The sequence below is a fragment of the Octopus sinensis genome, linkage group LG9 (assembly GCF_006345805.1).
Source record: "Octopus sinensis linkage group LG9, ASM634580v1, whole genome shotgun sequence".
NCBI lineage: Eukaryota > Metazoa > Mollusca > Cephalopoda > Octopoda > Octopodidae > Octopus > Octopus sinensis.
In genome coordinates, this window is record NC_043005.1 from 34016892 (window position 1) to 34035670 (window position 18779).

The following is an 18779-nucleotide window of genomic DNA, read 5'->3' on the forward strand; positions in this document are numbered from 1 at the left end:
GAAGGTTCAACATTCTTGTTGACATCTCCAATTCTCAGCAGATGTACTCACAAACACCAACAGATGTACACTGCAACAAAGAAGGCAGGAGTCTTATATGAACTGAGAAGAAAGAATTACTGACCACAATATGATCCATACCTTCTTCTTTGAGAAACATTGGTTGAGTAATGTAAACTTGGTGGACAGACTGAACACAACTGATCTCAGAATGCATGGCTGTGTGGTTAACAAGTTTGCTTCCCAACTACATGGTTTTAGGAGTCCCACAGCAAGGCACTTTTGATCAGTGTCTTCTACTAAAGCCGTAGGCCAACTAAAGTTTTGTGAGTGAATTTGCTTGATGGAAACTGAAAGAACCCCATCCTATGTATGTGTGTGTTTGTATCACCTTGTCTTGACATTGTGTGTTTATTGTAAATGAATGTCACTGTCATCACAAGCAGTGTCATTCTGTTCTAAAATTCTGCAAAAATGTCTGGCTGGAGGGAAATATTATTTTGCTTGGAAACAGATGAAGGCTGCCTATAGGAAGGGCATCTGACCACAGAAAATCTGCCTCAATATACTTTCATCTGACCCATGTAAGTATGGAGAAGTGGATGTTGAAATAATGGTGATGATGATGAAGTACTTTAAAATGGTAGCGGATAGCCTCTACAAAACAGAAGTGGACCAGAAAACTGGGAAGTGGAATTTCAAAAAGATCTTAGACAAATATTCTCATGAAACATTCAACTATTTAAAGCAATAATAGATTCCTTCTGATAGGATACATTCTAGAATACAAAAGTAATTTTCTTTTTGACAATATACAGTAAGTAAGGCAGTGAAGTTGAAGACTCAGTAAGTACCCTACAGTCCATTCTCACATCACATGCTGCCATGACAAACTTTGTCAGCCATCCAATTATGCACCAATTACCACCATCAATCATCTGAATCAGCTTTCTCATTACTTGTTACTACCTACTGTGTTGCTAGCTACAAAACAGAGAGGTTAAGCAATCCAAAGTCAATAAAATACCAGTCATACTTAAATCAATTGACTATAACCACTTCTATAGAAATTTATGACCATGTTCCAAATGTGACAAATCAGTAATGTTGAATGTTCCAATCAGTCATGTGTGCAAGGAGACTGAGGACAGAGTTGGTTAAAAGTTGTGCTGCAGTATGGTGTGGAACTCTACTGCACACCTCATCATGCAGTGTTAGGACCAGTGGAGTGCAATGTGACAGCCTAAACATGTGACAGTTTGTAGACATTTCTGGAAATTTGGTTGTCATGGTAATAATAATATTTGATTTGGTCACTAAAGCATTAAACTTTGTTATTAGTTGATATTTTGATTTAATTGTACATTAAAGAGCATTGACAGGAATTGGGTAAGAGAGCAAGTAGAGCAGCGTTAGTTTTTGGTTGACATAAATGTATTACATTTATGATGATATTAAAATGTTCCATAAATGGACAAAATAGAAAACAAATAATTTTGCAACTGCATTATTATTATTATTGAAAGCTGATAGAACCGTTAGTGCATCGAACATAATGCTTAGCAGCATTTCTTCTGCCTTTACATTCTGAGTTCAAATTCTACCAAAGTTGACTTTGTCTTTCAATTCTTTCAGGCTCGTTTAAATAAATACCAGTCAAGCACTGAAGTCGGTGTAATCAACTAGATCACTCCCTACAAAGTTTCAGGTCCTATACGTATAGTAGGATTATTATTATTATTATCATCATTAGTAGTAGTAGTAGTAAAGGCTAGCAGAATCGTTAGCGTGTCGGATGCAATGCTTAGCGACATTTCTTTCGGATCTTTATGTTTTGAGTTCAAACTCTGCTTTTCATCCTTTCAGAGTCGGTGTAATCAAAAAGACCCCTCTTCCAAAATTGCAGGCATTATGCTTATTGTAGAGAGGATTATTATTTGATGGAAATAAATTGTCAGCGACACTGTTAAAGAGAGCAATTCAGAAAAATTAGCTTCTTTGAAACATTTTAATTTCACTTTCATAACGAAGGTGCTAAGACGAACAGAACAGATGTTATGACAATTTCAAATAGCAGAAGCATTCACTTAAATAGTAGCTAATATTTTTATGTGGAAAAAAAAAAAGTTAGACCCCATAATTCAATGTACTCCATTATTATGAATTTAAGGTTTTGTTCCAGTAAGAAATAATTATTGTAGCATTAACAACAACGAAGGCAACTGCTACTGTATGACAATTGATGACAAGAAACTTATGATGCTGAGATAAACTTCGCATGTGACCAATTTCCTGCAAAAAAATAATAAATAAGATAAAACATTCAAATAATTTTAATCTATACAACGATACTGTCCATAACGGAAGAAATTAAAAAACAAAACGAAAATATTACAACTACAAAAACATATAAATACGGTATTATGTTTGAAGAAAATATCAACTGTGCGATGGGTGCTGAAATCTGCTAAACTTGTGGGGTAATAGCTGATTACTAGGTTAAATTTGAACAACAGCCAAACCCCTTCAGTTGAAAATAAGAATCACTACAAACACATATAATATACGCATTATCTAACAGACAACTTTGAATAGTTGTTATTTTATAACCGACCACTATATATGTAATGTTCTTGATAAAATACGTGAATATAGTACTACAGGACCTTTCTGTATGGCAATGATAAACTAATTTGATAAGTCTTTATTGTCCACAATATTTAAGAGACCATAATTGTCACCATAAATGCTATTGTATCTTGGTGAATTTACTTTTTGATTAAATACTTGAAATAATTCTCAATATAAGCAATATTAAATATTCAAACACAATACTCCAGTCCACACTTAACCCTTTAAAAACAACACATCGAACATGCACATGTATATATATATATATATATATATATATATATATATAATTTCATGATGGAATAAAACCCGTGTTTAAAAAATATACTGATCTCAATCATGTTCTAAACCTAACTTGCTGAAATTCGGAAATAAATATGATCGCCAGCAGACGAATATCAACCATAATGCATCTTTCAGAGAGAAGTTCGATAGTTGCAGAGAAAATGCATAAATGCATGCAAAGCAAAAGATAGTTGCTTTGCAGAGAAAAGCGAACGAGCTTCTACCTCACATTATCTATCACAAGCTGAATCACAGGGGAAACGAAAAGGTAATTTTGATCGTGAAAAATCCTAAAAGCATTCTACCACTTAATAAAGCTATAACGACAATCTGATCCCCATGCAAATTAAAATATAATAAAGCAAGATAGGTGCTATTTTCATCGCCCTGTGTTAGAAGGGGCCAGTTTTCACTGACAAGTGAAAACAACGATATATGCTGGTCTCAAAACGTTACGGGTTATCATCAAACTTAGCACACATTGGATATATTTAGTTCGGATATTTACCTATATACCTGTAGATCCAAAATGTAGTCAAATTTTCAGAGAATAAATAAATATTAAAGAATTTCGCTTGTTTTTGGTATCCACCATTTTCCTGTTATTCTACTGCCGCCACACTTTCAGAATGAGGCTAAGTAAACATCCCGGTGCTAACCGGTAACCGCCATTGCTATGTTCTCTGTGTAAATATATTCCTATTAACAAAAAGAGTGAATTATTTCTCTTAGATTCGTACATCGAATATTAAATATTGCAAAAGGATTGAAAAGCTAAGGAAGCGGTTCTGTCTTCTGTTTATTTATTTTTTAAATGGAATATATTATGAATATAGTACTTTTTCAAATGTATTTTTATACACATTTTATCAGATATAAAAAAGAAGTTAAGTCATTATGTGACGGGTACAAGTTTTGAGCAATTCATGTTCGCAGAGAAATGCAAGAACTTTATATTCTTATCTATTAAACCTTACAAGTTCCATTGGGTGATTAAGTCATACTGCATTCATTTATTCTATGCGCAATTTGTAAACTTATTTGTGCATGTGAGGTGATTGTATAAAATATTTTACTCTTGCCAAATGAGTACTCTTTGTTGAACCTTATTACACGGATCAATTCATCATCATCATATATATATATACACACATATGTATGTGTGTTTATTAAAATTTATTGAAATATGTCAAGATAATTAAAAATAGAAAGAATTAACTAAAATTTAATACAATATTGCAAAATATAAACTAAATTTTAAACTGCACAGTCAAAATAATTATCACCTATCCATAAATTAAATATTTTATAAGACAAAAAAAACAAAAAAGATTTTTCTAGAGTTCTTCAGTTATATGTATTCAAGAGAAACCATCTATCTGGGTTATTTCTCAATATTTTTAATGCAAGACTCCTGTGCAGATTTTTATTTTGCACGTCACCCAATGGACAGGAAGAAAATACATGCGTACAATATGGCCGCCAACAAGTTTTTTTTTTCTGGTTTCTTGTTAGTTTCGTTGCCAAAGCTAAAACTTAATTTTGATTTTTAATGTTTTAAACGAACAAAAATTTAGGTTTGTAACATAATAAATCAACAGAAAATTTTGGTTTTTGAAATTAACCATATTGATTCAGTATAATTTGTCATAAAACTGAGCGTAAAACTGTTTTGTTTATAGCCATTAGATATAGGACATGTTCACAAATCAGAAATCAGTATTATTGACTGTCTATTGAATTATATCAACTTCATCGCTCTTCTTCAGCTGATTTGCTGGTTTCAGATTAAATAACAGTTTTTTAAAAAATTATATTTGAAGTTTTATGCATGTAAAGTTGTCTACGAAACGTGTTCCACAAGAAACGATGACATGCATTTAGTTAATTATAAATAATAATTTCTATAACGTAACTTGAACATAATCCATAATGTCACCAAAATTTTACTCTCCCAATACATAATTTAGTAATATTCCAAAACCTTCCCACAGCTTTGTAACTCCTACAGATATATATAGAGAGAAAGAGAGATGTATTTATTTATTCCTATGACTAATTAATAAATAGATCTGGATAAACTTTTGTTTACCTCCACTTATACTTATTATTCAATTGTACTATTGCCTTGCAACATTAAGCATTTGGATATAAATAGGTATACTTCCAATAGTATATTTCTTTTACATGACTGTCTAACCTCTAGCACACACATATATATATATATATATATTCCAATTTCCTCCTGTAAAATAATTTAAACAAATAATATTAATAAACTAAGTTTAATGGTAATTAATTGGCTGCGATGAACCCCTTGTTCGTTTAGTTATAGAGTTGGTGTAAAAGTTGGAATATCGCCATTGTCAGTGCAATAGAGAATTGAAGCAATTTACCAATTCATGAGATACAGAAATATTTATAGATTTTAGAATTTAACTGGGTATTAGGTATCATATTTGAATTTTGATCTGAAAGCATTATCTAATATGCTTTTATTCCTTTTTGATTCATTAAAAAACTTTGCTTGTTCGTTTCATCTTGAGTAACGAACAACTTGTAATGGCTGAAAGTAAATTATATATTTAAAGCTCAGTAAAAAAAAAAAAAGACTTATGAATTACAAAGACGGTTCCTGGCAAAATGCCACCTTGTAGCCGTTAGAAATGATTTGATAGTTTTGATCCTTTCCATTCTTTCTGTAATGAAATTATTTACCGTAATTAAAATGCGCTTTAAAATAAAAGTAAACTAGCGAACATTTCTAGTTTCGAATGTTAATACTATTGTCAAATACATGAACCTAACAAGCTTACATTAATCATTTCTCTGAAAAGATATCGTGCTTAGCTCAGATTCTAGCTTTCACAAGTACAATATTTTATATTCATCTTCTGAACAAATTGCGACATTACACAAAAATCATCATGCAACAGTTATTCTTTATTACGTTGTCTCTCTTTTTTCCTAAATACTCGCCTACCCGCCCAGTTTACGGACTGTAGAAGCTGTTGTATGATTACAAATTAAAACTACAATATAGAGGGGGGAAAAGTCATTGACTTATTGGGTAGCAAATCAATGACTCGTGGCTCTAGTTCGATCGAATTATGGATCTTACTGCAAAGCAACTCTGGCATGTTTCTCCATTTCCCTGAGTCGCCTCAAGACTATAAGTTAGTATTTCTTATAAAGGGGTGGGGTATCTCGTAAAGATTGAAGAAAGGTAGACAAAATTTCATGTTTAATAAAATCAAGATCGTTTTAAACTTTGTCCGCCATCACAGCGAAGAAAGGTCTATATGACTGCAAGCTCTTATCGTCTATCTCAAATCTTCAGACTAAACCTGTAATTATTTGATTATCTTTGTTACAATAATTACAAAATCTGCAGACAAATCAATGATTGGAGAGCAAACTAAATGGAACCTGCTCAATTTGCCATACTGCATTGACATAATACTTAATACTGTAAGATTTCACAGATTTCTAAACCTTACCGAAGCACTGCAAATCTGATGTGCCGGGGTTGTTACTTATTAATAAATGTTCAACAGCTGTGTGTTTTTGGAGCTTCTCACACACATTTGATTGGAACTTAGAACGTTATTGTTGTAGTTTCTTGTTACTTCCACATTCAACGCACAACCAGTGAGCTAAATGGAGATGTAGCCGATTAGATTAACTCAAATACATGCATGGCGCTTATGTCATCATCCATAGAGGGACAGAATGCATGCAAAATTGGGCAGATATGAACTCAGAAAATAAATGCAATGAAGCATGTAACTCAAGTGCTACAGTTTCTGACAATTCGCAACAAATCAAATCATATGGTGTGCCTGTGTAGCAAACAAAAATACCGGTTTATTGGTACTGCAGTTATTTGTAAATTGCAATATATGGAAACGCTGTTTACCTTTTCTCCTCACGTCAAATCACAAACTTTATTTCACGTAAATAAATTATACAAGTTGAGTGTAGAAGGGATTTCTCAGTAAACTATTTGCTCGCTTTAGATCACGGTTTGTAACCATTTCATTTGCTTACAACTGTAAATCCTTTGAGAAAGACATGAGCACTACATAATCCTTATTTTTCATCTACAAATTTATTACATGTATGGAGGCGCAATGGCCCAGTGGTTAGGGCAGCGAACTCGAGGTCGGAGGATCGCGGTTTCGATTCCCAGACCGGGCGTTGTGTGTGTTTATTGAGCAAAAACATTTAATAGCTCCACGAGGCTCTGGCAGGGGGTGGTGGCAACCCCTGTTGTACCCTTTCGCCACAACTTTCTCCTAGTCTCTTGTTTCTTGAGTAACGCTGCAATGGACTGGCGTTCCGTCCAGCTGGGGGGAACACATACTCCCGGGAAACCGGGCCTGGCCAGGCTTGTAAAGAGCGACGTTTATCGTTTTATCGTACATGTACGACAACGTCTATTAACACTGTGGTTCTCAAACTGACAAATACTAACCACCTGAAAAGTATTAAGGGGAAAAGTTCTTGCTACTCCCCATTTTTTATTAACGAAAAAAGGAACAACAAAAGCAAATAAACATAATATCCATATAATTGTCCTTTCTTCGCCATGATGTCGCGCAAGTTTAAAAGCTTTTGAAATCATCTAAATTTCATTTAACACGGTAATTTGCCCTTTCCAGACTCATCAGGCGGTATGTTAGTTAGTAATCACGGTTAAATGGGTTTTGCTGCATTCAGATGTAAAATCCCGTTCTGGCTAGTTTGTTCCATATTTCAAAATAGCAATATTTTTAACATAAGCAAAAATCATACATTTATCGTGTATGATCTATAAATAAAATCTAACCACGGTACTTGACTGCTACTTAATTTATCGACTTCTAAAAGAATAATCTCGACGGAATTTGAAATCAGAACATAAATAATACGAATAAAAAATAAAAATTTTATTGCACGCTTCTCTCTCTTTCTCTTCCTAAACCGGCTTTCTTTATTTTACAGAAGTGAAAATATTAACGATGAATCGTAGCAATGTTCATGACCAATACAGTCAAAGGATAATAATAGTCAAATTATTAGCATATTTGACGCGGTAAAAAAACTTCTGTGAAATGCTATGTAAAAATGAAATTAGTAAAAGTGCGAAATTCTCACTTTATTTCAACAGATAATTAATTCAGGATATAATTTAATATATATTTAAAAAAATCCAAAATGAAGAAACTATATTCAACCTGACGAAAAGAATGAAATAAACCGTCACACTGTTTCGTTAATTACCACTTGAACACGGCTAACTAATGACCTAACTGCAGGAGGTCATTGTGGTATGAAAATAAACACAAAATAATGTTATTCATGTTTGTCACATCTTGTTAGTTATTCAAATGAGAATTATATACACTTTTTTTGGACAGAGCACGTTCGTAGGTCAGAGGTTGGATTGTGTTAGTGAACAACCTAATACCACTCATTATAGATACAGTCTGAGATGTATATAGTAGTAGCACCGTCCCACAATCAAACCGACTGCAATAGTTGAGTGTTACTTATTTTACCAACTTCTGAAGCATAAAAAGTAAAATGAAATTTGAACTCAAGGTGTATAACAATAGAAACTAATTAGCGAAATGCATTTTTCAGGCGCTCCACTACACCTGCTGCCCTCCTCAGCTGTTAATAATTCGCCTAACCCGTGGAAATTCCGCCTTTTGTATGTTCTTATTTCTATTTTGATGTATAAATTTATAATCTCCATAAAATGATTTCTTTCTGTTCAAAAATGGTGATAATGTCTCCGATTTCGTTCGATAGTTAAAATAAACCACCCGCCCACCATTAACACTTCACTTTCCCGCCTCCTTTACGGCAACAGATAAAAGGGGAAGATAAGGTTATTTCCCTTCGAAAGCATAACATTCGAACAGAAGTTGTGACAAACTGAATAATTTTAGATAGTTCCTAAAATAAACACACAGTCACAAATTTCGGGAGTATTCTAGTTGATTTAATTAATTCCAATATTTGATTAGTTTGTAATTATATTTCTACTAATGTTATTCTTGCGTGAAATAAATATTTTCTTTTATATACATATACAAAAAAAAAACAACAACAAAACATCTATATTATTGGAAATGTGTTATTAGAATGCTGTGATGTTCCTGTATTTCCTGAGAGCATATTATAAAAAAATAAATAAATGATGCTAAATACTTGGACACCATCCGTATGAAAAACAATAGATGAGATAGACATACAACCCCGACCTTTACTGTACCATAGCGGGCGGCTATTCATATATATATATATATATATATATATATATATATAGTTGAAATTTATAGAAAAACAAAAAGGACGAAGACAGGTGTATTAGTTATACACACACACGCACCGAAAGGATGAAAGGCAAAGTCGATCTCGAGTGGAATTTGAATTCAGAACGTAAAAACCTTTTGTGCAGCGTGCCAACGGTTCTGTCAGCTCACAGCCTTCTGGTTTCAAATTTTGGCAAAAGGCCAGCAGTTTCGATGGAGGGGCTAAGTCGATTACATCAACCTCAGTGCTCAATTGGTTCTTATTTTATCGACTCCGAAATGAGGAAAGGCAAAGCTGATCGCGGCGAAATTTGAATTCAGTATGTAAGAACGGACGAAATGTCGCTAAACATTTTGCAAGTTTTGTATTTCCCACAAGGGGGCAACACAGAGGGGACAGTACAATCTGATATGAGGTCAGATTTAACGTATGAATTGTCACGAACTACTGAGTCGACGATGTGATCAATTTCAATGATCCACCTGAAGAAGGCAAGACCGAGGCCAAAACTGTGCTAGAATGGACACCAGGTAATGATGGTCTACCCTATGAAAAGCCTTTGATTGGTCTAAATGGACTACCGCCCCTCCCTTGCCAGAATCATTATTAAACCCCTCTACAGTGTACCGTAGAAGATGGGGATTATCCTGAATGGTTCTACCGGGAACGGCACATGTCTCTGCCTTCCTGATCAAGCCATCCGCGACACGCGCCAATCTTTTCGATAACACTTTGGCCAAAATCTTCAACTCTGTGTTTAGCAGAGTGATGGACCGAAAATTATCAATGCAATCCCCCTTGTTCGGGTCCTTTCTGATAAGCATCACCACTTCCCGGCGCACAGATCTGGGAAAGAACGCTTCCTGCTGCCAGTTCGCATAGACATTCGCCAGCAGGTGCCCGAACAAGTCTGGCATACTCTTATACAGTTCATAGGGTAGACCATCCAGTCCCGGCGCCCTATCCGCTATAGCCTCAATTACCTCTGCAAGCGTGATCGGCACTTCATAACACTCCGCGTCCTGCCCCGAGAGGTGCGACAGCCAGTCGAGGAAGTCCGTTAGGTTCTTCCTACTGTCGCCCTCCCCCCGAAAAGCTGGGCGAAGTGGTCCTGAAAGACCTCACACATCTCGGGCTCGTTTATCAACTAACCTCATTGGTTCGTCAAAGATCAAATTGTACCATCGTTGCCACGTTGGGCTTAGGGTTAGGGTTTGGCCTTGATTCCTTCACAACCTAATGCACGAATCTTAACTCTGACAATTCAACCCATATGCTGGTTTAACGACAGTCACTTGGCCGTCACCTGAGCTGCAGAGCCAGATTCCATTGCTTCTTCTAAGTCCTTAGTTCATGCTAATTCCTTCCTAGTCTCTCTAACCACTAAACCTATGCTATATCTAATAGACTCATATTTAATGGCTCACTTGAGGGCATACCACCATTTGTTATTAATAACAGATCCTGTTAATGCCTTCTGAATCAATAACTTAATCCTGTCCCTGTACTCCTCAATCGCCAAAAGGGACGTATTAAGTTTCCAGTAGCCGGATCCTCTATTATATAACTTATCTATATCGAGCGTACAGGTGATCATTTTATGATCACTGTATCTGACCGGGGAAAACTGTGGACACCTAGCAATATCCTTATCTGCTTTTCTAATTAACACCCTATCTCGGTATGACTTGGAAGATTCGTCGCTGTTTGACCATGGAGCGTTCGGAAATTCCAGCCTATAAGGATCTGCTAGCTCATAGCAGTTCCAGGAAGCAAAGATTACCTCTTCTATCAGAACACGAGTCAACATACACGTGCGTCGCAGATTGTGTTATAGTCTTCTAGCACAACTAAAGAATGTGATGTACCGAGAAACTTCTCCAGGTTCCGAAAATACTCACTTTGTCCGTTTTCAGCGGGTGCATAAATTGCAACCAGTCTGATAATCTTACCACGACGACCAGCCTACCTTCTGGATCTAAAAAAATTAATTTTTTCTCAGAAACCCGGTTTCTTTTTAATATTATCATCTTAATCCGGTCTCTGTACACCTTAATCGCCAAAAGGGATGTATTAAGTTTCCAGTAGCCGGGACCTCTATATAACTTATCTATGTCGAGCATACAGGTGACCATCTTGTGATCACTGTAGCTGACTGGATAAAACTGTGGACACCTAGCTATCTTCTTATCTACTTTTCTAATTAATACGCTATCTAGATAAGACCTAGAAGATCCATCGCTATTTGCCCATGTCCACAATGGAGCATTCGGAAATTTCAGTCTGTATGGATCTATCAGCTCAAAACGTCTTAGTAGATCCTGGAAGCAAGCATTACTTCTCCTATTAACACACGATCCAACATAATCTACGCGTGAATCGCAGATTGTGTTATTGTCTCCTAGCACAACTAAGGGATGTGATGTACCGAGAAACTTCTCTAGGTTCCGATAATACTCAGTTTGCCCCGTATCTTGAGGTGCATAAATTGCAACCGGTTTGATAGTCTTACAACGGCTGAACGTCAAGTCAATGACGACCAGCCTACCTTCTGGATCTGCAAAAATCAACTTTTTCTCTTTTTAATAGGACCAACACCCCGCTCCCGCTATGACGACAGCACGGAGAGATGAAACTCTCGTAACCGTCAAACAGCGGGAGCAGATCTTTTGGCCCCTTCAAACTTCTGTAGTAACATCTAAATCCCGTGACCTGACGTCATTTAGGAGGCGTCCTTGCTTCCAACTAGACGTCAGGCAACGCACATTTATACATCCAACGTGAATGCTTGACATGGACTTACCTTAGTCAGTGGTACTCTCTTTTTCACTGGTTCGTGGGGGTAATATTCTGACATAGGTCCTCGTACACTAACTCGTTAAAATCAAGTCTCGAAGGACCCATGTCAGTTCGGTGGTAGTTTTTTAAGACGCGATAGTTCATTTATCTATTTTATAAATGGCAATATTTTCTGGAGATTTGTGGTGATGCTTGTAAATTGACGCCGTTGGTATTAGCTTTAACCTTTTTTTTTAATTGTTCGTTATCATTGTTTATTGCAGCCAGTATTTCCTTATATTCGTTAGATTTTCTTGGACTTGATATCGAGGACAGATAGCCTAGGCTTGGCGGGTGAGGGGTGATATCTGAGAAAGGGGGGAAATCCGAACTAGAGGGGCAAAGGGGGGACTCATTGCCGAGGGGGGAATAGGATGGGGAGGAATCTGATATTGTTGACTTTTGGGGGGAATAGTGGTGGGGTGAGGTAATTTTTTTTAGTGTTCTGAGTTTTTCTTTTGGTTGTTGTAGGGTTAGATTGGTTGTTATTATTTTCCCTTTTTTTGGTTCTTACTACCGACCAGCCGTCCTTTCCCCCGGCTTGTTGAACACCATCAGTGCCGGAGTTCTGCTGGTTGGTCTTTAGTTCTTTTTTTCTTCTCCTTTCTCCTTGGGGGTGGAGCAGTTTACCCGAATGTGACTTTTTTCTCCACATTCGTAGCATCTGGGTTTCCTGCCCTCCACCATTACCCGCAAGGTGGTTTCTCCGATGTGAATGTTCTCTGCAATTTCTTCTAACGTCTGGGGGTGGGGGGACGCTTGGACTATGGTCTCTAGCTCTTGGCCCCGCCAGTTCTGTTGTTGCATTCTGGAAGCTTCAATCATCTTGATTTTATCCTCAAGCCCCATTAGAAGGGCTGAGATAATCCAGATGTAATTTATTTCTGGTGGGATTTCCTCAATAAGTACTTTTGATGTTCTCCTACCCATATAAGTTGGTAATAAAATGACTTCATTGGTTCTTATTGGTTGGAGCGAGTGTTTTATAGCCATTTCCTCATTTTTGAAGTACACCACTACTGTGACGCATCTTCTCCCTCTGGTCAATAACTCGATGTCTTGACAGATGGGTTGTAGACACTTCTCGATTTGTTCTTTGTATGCCTTGTCTATTATTATCATTGTCTTATATGTTACTATTTTCCTCTTTGTTTCTTCGATGAGTTCGTTAGGGAGGATGGCTTTAACATCAAAACCGGATCTTTACCTTTTGACATACTGATTTTAAAAATAATTTTTTGTAACTAAACACTTTCAAACTTCGGACACAGGTAGAATGTGTCATATAAAAGCATTTTTGAGAAAAACTTATATTTACGAAGTTATTTCACGTCAAAGTTCTTGTATTTCGGTAATTTCAACCAATCAATGACGTGTATTCAGCTGGATAAAATTATTGCCGTTGTTTGTCTACAACTATCAGCGGTGTATTTTTCATTTGTCACTGTTATTTATGACATCGTTCGTGCGTTTTTAGTGGTTTTAAGGTTTTAGGGTTAGGGTTACGGTTACGGTTTTAGGGCTAGGGTTAGGGTTAGGGTTTTCATAAATAACAATGACAAACGAAATATACACCGCCGGAAGTTCTTGTTGACAAACAACAGCAGTAATTTTATTCAGCTGAATACACGTCATTGGTTGAAATTACCGAAATACGATAACTTGTACGTGAAATAACTTCGTAAATATAAATTTTTCTCAAAAATGCTAAGAGAAAAAGATATTTTATATGACACATTCTACTAGTGTCCGAAGTTTGAAAGTATTTAGTTACAAAAAATTATTTTTTAAATCTGTAGGTCAAAAGGTAAAGATCCACTTTTTTTAACTTCATTGAAAACAAATGTAGTAACCGTTAACCTCGTTTTGGTTGGGAACTTTTAGGAAAATGGGTTATTTTTAATGAAATTTTATAGAAATACATTACGATTATAAAGTAATTTGTGGGAAAAAACTTTTCCAAAGGGTGGGGGAGAGGACTTCGGAAAAGTCACAAGATCCAAGTTTTTTCCTCGTAACTATATATATATATGTGGGATCTTTTCGGTTTGAACGGCAGTTTTTAACATAATTTCTAGGTAACTAAAAAATGTTAAACTTCGTATACTGGTAGAATGTGTTTATAAAACATATTTTTCTCTTGGCTTTATTGAGAAAATTCTATAGTTTGTAAGATATGTGTTGTTTTTTTCTTCAATTTCTGCAGTTTCAACCAATCACTGACGTCTATTGTGGTAAAAACATTCTGTGCCGTATGAATATGTCTCTCGTTTAAGAAACAGATTGGGTCTATTTACATTTGTGAAGAAAAAAATGATACCCTTCCCCCCACCCTAACCCTAAAACAGATTGAAATGCAATATATCGATACTAGGGTCATAATTATGGGTGACAATTTCATATAACACCACTAGAAAAAACTGCCGTTCAAACCGAAAAGATCCCGGGAGGGCATTGGCCCCATAAAAAGTTCTTACATCGAATGAAATTAGTTTTGAAGAACTAGATAATTTCCGACGCTATTCTACACGATCACCCTACAACAATTGACCCCCCCCCCCTTAGGGATTTTTTTTTTCTGCAAAAAAAATCTGCATTTCAAAATTTTAATTCCCCCTACACCCTCACCATTTTCCTAAACTTTCACTTTTAAAAAAAATTTCTTTTGCCGAAATACGCAGAAAAATACGGAGATTATGATTGTGAAAAAAAAATTGTAAAAGTTCAATTTTTCAAAAGAAAAAAATAATAAAGGCGCAAGAGTGGCTGTGTGGTAAGTAGCTTGCTAACCAACCACATGGTTCCGGGTTCAGTCCCACTGCGTGGCATCTTGGGCAAGTGTCTTCTGCTATAGCCTCGGGCCGACCAAAGCCTACCAAGGATTTGGTAGACGGAAACTGAAAGAAGCCCGTCGTATATATATATATATATATATATATATATGTGTGTGTGTGTGTGTGTGTGTGTATGTTTGTGTGTCTGTGTTTGTCCCTCTAGCATTGCTTGACAACCGATGCTGATGTGTTTACGTCCCCGTCACTTAGCGGTTCGGCAAAAGAGCCCGATAGAATAAGTACTGGGCTTACAAAGAATAAGTCCCGGGGTCGATTTGCTCGACTAAAGGCGGTGCTCCAGTATGGCCGCAGTCAAATGACTGAAACAAGTAAAAGAGAGAGTAACCCCCTCCCTTCGTCCTATGACAAGAAGTGAAATTAAAGTGCTATCTCTACTAATGTTCCATAGAGTTATAAAATAGCAGACGCAAAAAGTATCTAAACAGCAAACCTGACATGCTAGAAACACGTTTTCAAAATTTTAACACGATTTACCAAAGAAAGAGTTTCAAAATTTAAATCCGCTCCAACTGGAAATCTGACAAGCTAGAAACAACAGCCAAACCGAGGATCAACTTTGTAAATACGAATTACCAAAAGAGAAAAAAAAAATTAATATCGTTTAGTTGTGTGTACATAAAATCTAATTTTTACGTTGACCACATGTTGGGCTATGGTTCGTCAGGAAAACATTAGTAGAGAGAACGCTTTAGTTTCACTTCTTGTGATAGGACGAAGGGGAGGGGGTGTTTATTTAATCTATTTTTTGCTTTGAAAAATTGAAATTTTACAAAATTGTTTTTTCTGAATCATAATCTCTGTATTTTTCTACATATTTTGCCCCACCCCCACCCCAAAACTTTTTTAAAAAAGTGAAAATTTAAGAAATTTAGATGAGGGAAGGGGGATTTAAATTTTGAAATGCAGATTTTTTTTTGCAGATTCGGAATCTCCGCACTAGACATAGTGGGTTCCTGTAAAAAACAAAAATCCCAAAGGATGTGCGGTCCATTGCTTTTACCTCCGCCCAACTATTTAATTGTTCAAATGCCAGTTACGTTATGTACGCAACTGAGTTCATTAAGAATTGATTTAGTTTAAGTATGTTTACTTAAGTATAAGTATGATTACTATCGGATTATATTGTGTACACAATTATATCGACAAAGACAAAAAAATAAATAAAAATGCGTGACGACGAGACAAAGTAATTGAGAGATGTGGTGACAAACAGCTGGCTAATAGCTTCGCAGTGTTTAGGTTAGCTAAATCACGTGCTAAAATGGCGAAATGAAATACACGTGCTTCCATACATGAAACTTTGAATGGACTACTCATTTGCAGAAAAAGAAGACCTAGTGAAGGTATGTTTAACATTCCCCTGGCGGTGTTTTACAACAGATGTCCTTCGAATCTCACGACAGAAAAGTAGTTTTTTTGCTTTCTTATTTTTTAAGCATTCTCAGATTTCATAAGGCGGAAACTGCGATTCTATGAAAACCTCAATTTTAGTTCTTATACTTTACTTTTACTCCGCATTTCTTCCCCGTTATGTATGGGACTTTGGAGGAGAGGTTGATCCTAACTCCGAACATTTCCACTGTCGCGTTGACTAGTATACAGTTATGTTACATCTTCTGTCTCATAACCTATCTCATTCTTTGCGGATTTCTTTTTTGAGTGTTTACAACGAATAATAATATGACAAATAATGGGAAAATGAAAAATATATAATTTGAAAAATATTTATGATAGTAATTCTTGTTTCTGGCATAAGCACAAGGCCAGTAATTTTGAGGGGTGTATGTTAGTCGATCATGGCCTTTGACGGGCCCTTTCGACACCCAGATGGGTGAATGGCAAAGTTATCGCAAATGTACGAATCCGAAAAAATATTTGTGACGTCTGTGACAAAAGTTGACACCGGCGGGATGTGACTTCAGAAAGTAAAAAGTCGAAACGGCGAAGTTTCGCATGTCGTACAACCGAAACTATGCCAGTCGAAACAAACACCACAAGGATATTTTGTAACAATAGTATGTCTTTAATAATAAAAATAATCCTAACATATATACAAGACTGGTTATTAATTGATGACTGCTGCCTTATTGTGTGTGTGTTATTGTAAACAAATGTAAGTTGCGTTAGAGGTCACGCGTTCACAGATCCTGAAATACTAATTTCTTTATTAACCATAAGGTCGAGAAAAAGAGGGGACGATACGAGGACAGACAAAACAAACATTGGGGTCTGGGTATCGAATGAGACGAAACGTATGAATAAACAAACAATTACAATATATACAATTAAATGAGAATGAGTGATTTACGAGAAATTAAGCGGAGGACACGGCCGACCCCACAAACTACATACACTGAAGACTTTGCTTTCTCCCTTTTATATTCTCATTTGAACAGGTTCTTTCACTCGCAACATACGTGCTATATATTTCCATCTTTTACGAAACACACTTTGCGACAGGCATTTCTTCTCCAGCCTTATTTTCCGTTTCATGTGGAAAACGAAAAAGTCGATTAACTCGAGACTGGAGATGAACATGCCTGTTGCAATTCCTTTCACTCTCGTATTCCATACTACCTCTTTCGCAACAGCAACTACCGAGAGAAAACCGGCTCGCTCCTCCCTATTCAGGGAGGTCGGCGGAACTATCTTAATTACAGATTCGCTCGACAGTTGTACTCTTCTCGAATGCGATAGCAGGTATTCGACATAATCCCAGAGCTCAGTCACCTTGGGGCATTGCACAATCGCGTGCAGAACCTGTTCTGCTCGCATCTTGCACAAACCGGCGAAGGCGCACACCCTTGTCTAAAGAGCTTATCTCGAACCGGTAAAGCTCCTCTGTAACATTGCCAGGCCAGGAGTCATTTGAACAAACGAGGTATCTCCACGCAGCAGCTTCACTTGCTAATTCTCCCGCATATCTTTCCCTACCCCTGCTACCTTAAAACGAGAAAGACATTGGGGCGATCTTTCGTTTTGACTTGGAGAACTGTCATCTGGGATCTTTAATTTCCGTAAAAAATTAAAATTTCCTTTTGAAAGATGTATGTACGTGTATATGAAATGGGCGTGTGAGAAAGAGTAAGTGAAAAGGTGCGTTGTTATGTAGGCGCTGGAGTGGCTGTGTGGTAAGTAGCTTGCTTACCAACCACATGGTTCTGGGTTCATTCCCACTGCGTGGCACCTTGGGCAAGTGTCTTCTACTATAGCCTCGGGCCGACCAAAGCCTTGTGAGTGGATTTGGTAGACGGAAACTGAAAGAAGCCCGTCGTATATATGTATATGTGTGTGTGTCTGTGTTTGTCCCCCAACATCGCTTGACAACCGATGCTGGTGTGTTTACGTTCGGCAAAAAAGAGACCGATAGAATAAGTACTAGGCTTCCAAAGAATAAATCCTGGGGTCGATTTGCTTGACTAAAGGCAGTGCTCTAGCATGGCCGCAATCAAATGACTGAAACAAGTAAAAGAGAGTATACGTACATACATGAATACATATGCATACATCTCTTTGTATGTGCGTGTGTGTTTGTGCGTGAACGTGTGTTTTCATGTAAGTGAAACACTCTCCCTCTCTGTCTCTCACACACACACACACACACAAACAGGCCCATTTCATATACGCGTTCATACATCTTTCACTTTCTCCTCTCTTTCACTTAAAAACAAACGTAGATAAATAAAAATTCTTACGGAATTTAGCGAACAAAACAGCTGATCCAGATGACAGTTTGTTGACAACTTTGTGAGGTATTACGAAACATCCCCAACAGGTTGAAAATTCGTTGTACAAAGTGCTCTTGCATCCAATTTTTATATTGACCTTTATATATATAAATATATAGATATATAAATATCTATG

The 18779-nt window shown here is 36.5% G+C and overlaps 1 protein-coding gene across 2 annotated transcripts in view; it reads right to left on the minus strand.

The window, feature by feature from the left end:
• LOC115215501 overlaps window positions 1-3576 on the minus strand; it is a 78721-nt gene extending 75145 nt beyond the window's left edge. For both annotated transcript variants that reach the window (XM_036505887.1, XM_036505886.1), the window contains exon 1: window positions 3425-3576. The gene's annotated coding sequence lies outside the window, so the exon portion shown is untranslated. The remainder of the gene's footprint in view (window positions 1-3424) is intronic.
• Window positions 3577-18779: the final 15203 nt, after the last annotated feature.